Source organism: Pteropus medius, unplaced genomic scaffold (genome assembly GCF_902729225.1).
Source record: "Pteropus medius unplaced genomic scaffold, Ma_sr-lr_union100, whole genome shotgun sequence".
Classification (NCBI taxonomy): domain Eukaryota; kingdom Metazoa; phylum Chordata; class Mammalia; order Chiroptera; family Pteropodidae; genus Pteropus; species Pteropus medius.
Window position 1 is genome coordinate 579,936 of NW_024355695.1, and position 4,052 is coordinate 583,987.

At 40.8% G+C, this 4,052-nt stretch overlaps 1 pseudogene; it reads right to left on the reverse strand.

Moving 5' to 3' along the window:
• Positions 1–310: 310 nt before the first annotated feature.
• Positions 311–429, reverse strand: LOC120599903 (uncharacterized; annotated as a pseudogene).
• Between the last annotated feature and the right edge of the window lie 3,623 nt (positions 430–4,052).

Sequence of the window (4,052 nt, forward strand, 5' to 3'; positions counted from 1 at the left end):
GACCAGGAACCCCTCTCCTTCAGGAGAGCCTCTGCAGCCTCACTGCCCCTCCCAGTGATCATCCGCCACCCGCAGGTGCGGGTCCAGCCCAATTTGTGACTTTGCCCTTCCTACTGGCTTCGATGTGGCTCCTTTATATTATCAGACATAGGTGTTATGATTAGCTGGACTTCAGTTGATTCTCCACGTTGATTATTTTATAATTTGGTTGTAATTTCAATGCAGACCTGGGAGGAAACCAACCATGCTTACTGATCTGCCATCTTCACTAGAACCCCATATTTATTTTTTTGTTCAAAAAAATTTTAAATGCCTACAGCACCTGGTATTCCTTGGTGGTCTTCCATCCAAGTACTAATCTGACCTGACCCTGCTTAGCTTCCAAGATCAGATGAGATTGGGCATGTTCAGGGTGGCATGACTGTAGACACATTTTTTTTAACTTTAACTATTGAGAGCTCCTAAAATTGACTCCTGTGCCCCTTTGAAATATTACCATTATTACGGGGTGGTTATTATTATTATTGGTGGTGGTGGTGGTGGTAGTAGTAGTAGTAGCAGTAGTAGTATCACTCTCTTAGTTTCTGACACCAAAATATTCTCCAGGGTCATTTTATATATTTCTTGTCCTAGTACAGTGATGAGTTATTTTTCCAAAGAGCTCTATTTTTTTTTTTAATTATAGAATGGTATTATCAATAAAAGACTTGAATTCCAGTCAAGATGGCACAGGAGGAAAACACTGTGCTTGCCTTTTCCCATGAATGCATTAAAATTAAAACTAAATTATAGAACAATCAACCCAGAGAACCATCTGAAGACTAGCTGAGCATAGCTCCTATGATTAAAAATATAAAGAAGAGGCCACAAAAAGACTGGTAGAAAGGGTGGAGATATAAAATGGCCTGGTCTTGCATGCAAGTGTGGTGGTTGAGCACTGGGAGAGATATCTCAGCTGCAAAAGTGCCTCAGAGGAGTGATGAGCCCCAGGCCCTCATTGGGGCTCTCCAGCTCAGATTCCAGTTCTGAGAAGAGGAGTCCTTACAAAATCTAGCTGGGAAAATCAGTGGAGATTCTGACCATCTGAATGAGATGGGAGGCTCCTGGAAATACAGAAGTCCTTTGAAAGGGCCCACACACAGACTCACTTACACACAGACATTAATTTTGAGTTCCAGAGGAGGGACAGCATCTCGGGAATCATCAGAGACATATAGGGAAAGAATTACTTGTATGGCTTTAGTACAAGGGCTGGAGGGACAGTTGCTATTGTCTCTGTTTGAGCCCTCCCCCTGTGAAGCCTACAGGCAGGCACCATCTTGCCTGTGTTGAGCCCTCCCCACCACACAGTCAAATTTGAACCTGCATTGACCTGGTGAAATCTGCTTGCTCCACCTCAGGAACCCCACCACACCCAACTCACACTGCTGAAGGTATTTTTGTGACTGGGAAACCAGCCTCACCCTGCAGTCTCAGCAGAGGGCGCCTTCAGCAGCAAGGAACAGGCCTTGGCTTGCGTGCCTCAGAAGACACTTTCGGTGGAGGAATAACCGGCTCCTGCCTGAGCTGCAATATTTCTTAAATCTTTGGGGTCTGTGAGCTGGAGGCAAGCAGAGGCTGGCCTATGTATAATCTGAGACCTTTGCACATGGCCACAGGCTCAGCACTGGCAACAAATCTGAATCCGAACTAACACGGGAAATATTATTTGCCCCACTATGGTGACTTCCTGGAATCCTACCTCACCCAACTCATATACCATCTGAGACTCTTTCAGCTGCTGGGGCTTATGGACAGCAAGTAGGCAGCTTCAAGCTTTGAGGTACCCTGGGCTTTTTCCTGAGCTGTCCCAGGAATGGTACTGGTGGCAGCCAGCCTCGCTTCAAAGCGTGGCCTCTCCCATGTGCCTCCATATCTAGCAAAGACAACAACTAAACACAAATAACTTTGTAGCTCCTACCATTAGCCCCGGACTGATCACAGGCAGCATCTGGCCAGAGCCTACATGAGAATCCCTTGAAGGGGCCCTAGAACTAACATGCTCAGTGGCTAGTGACTACAACAGAACACCATCTGATTAGCCCCACAAGCGGTAAGTCAAAGAATGGTCTCAAAAGGCCCATGAGCCTATTGAGGTGAATCCCACTCTTTGGGGTCAGACCCTACCTAGCAGCTCATACTCTGAGCTCATGGCCAGTGCTCACAATCAGTCAGCATGAGGGTCAATTCCACCCAGAGACATCCAAACAGCAATCAAAGCTCAACTATAACAAGAGGGCACACACATCCAACACAACCAACACTCCTAGAATACCTGGCACAGGTTATCAGGGAGACTGCCACTGAGCCAAACAGGGCCTCTACTACGTAAAGCCACCCAACCAAAACTGGACTAGGCAACAGATCTACTTAATACATAGAAAAAAACACAGAGAGGCAGCCAAAAAGAAAAAAAAATAAATAAAAGACAAAAGACAAAAAAAGTCCCAAATGAGAGAACTCCAAAATAAGTACTAAATGAAATGGAGGCAGGCAACCTACTAGATACTGAGTTCAAACTCCGGTTATAAAACTGCTCAAGGAACCTAAGAGGTGAATAAATGAGCTCAGTGACAACTTCAACAAACTCATAGTAAGCATAAAAAAACCCCAACAAAACAAAACAGAGAAACCATAAAAAAGAACCAGTCAGAAATAAAGAATATAATAACTGAAATAAAGAATACACTAGAAGGATTCAACATCAGATTAGATAAAACAGAGGACTGAATCAATGATTTGAAAGACAAGGTACCAGAAAATGCCCAATCAGAACAGCAAATAGAAAAAAAAATTAAAACTTAGGAAAGTTTAAGGGACTGCTAGGACAACATCAAACATAACAAAGTTTGCATCATAGAGGTCACAGAATGAGAGGAGAAAGAGCAAGAAATTGAGACTTATTTGAAGAAATAATGACTGAAAACGTCCTTAACCTGGCAAAGGAAATAGACATAGAATCCCAGAAAATTCAGTCTCAAACATGATGAATTTAAAGAGGCACACACCAAGAAACATAAAAATTAAAATACCAAAGGTTAAAGACAAAGAGAAAAATCTCAAAAGCAGCAAGAGAAAAGCAATTAATTACCTACAAGGGAGCTCCCATAAGACTGTCAGATGATTTCTCAAGAGAAAATTTGCAGGCCAAAAGGGATTGGCACAAAATACTTGAAGAAAAGCAAGTACCTAAAACTAAATTGTTTTACCCAGCAAGGCTATATATTTAAATTAAAGGTGAGATAAAGAGCTTCCCAGATAGGAAAAAGCTAAAGGAATTCATCATTGCTGAGCCAGTATTGCAAGAAATGTTAAAGGCATTTCTTTAAGAAGAAGAAGTTTGAGGAAAAAAAGAACATAAATATGAATAATAATATGATAATAATTATGTACCTGCCAGTAATCACTTTAAATATAAATGGATTAAATACTCCAATCAAAAGATAGCATAGCTGAATGCATGAGAAAATAAGACCCAAACATATGCTGTCTACAAGAGACTCACTATAGATTGAAAGACACACACAGACTGCAAGTAAAAGGATTGGAAGGGATATTTCATGCAAGTAAAAATGAAAAAAAAAAGGCTGGGGTAGCAATACATATATCAGACAAAATACACTTTAAAACAAAGGCATAATAAGAGACAAAGAAGGATATTGCATAATGATAAATTGATCAATCCAACAAGAGGGCATATCCCTAGTAAATATAACCCAACTCAACATATGAGCACTTAAATATATAAATCAAATATTGACTGACATAAAGGGGGAGATCAACAATAATAAAGTCATAGTAGGAAACTTTAATGCCACACTGACACCAATGGACAGATTTTCGAAACAGAATACCAACAAGAAAACAACAGCATTAAATGACACATTAGACGAGATGGATTTAATATATATATTTTAGAGCATTTCATCTCATGCAGCAGAATATACATTCTTCTTAAGTGCACATGGAACATATTCCAAAACAAACCACATGTTAGGCCACAAAACAAGTCT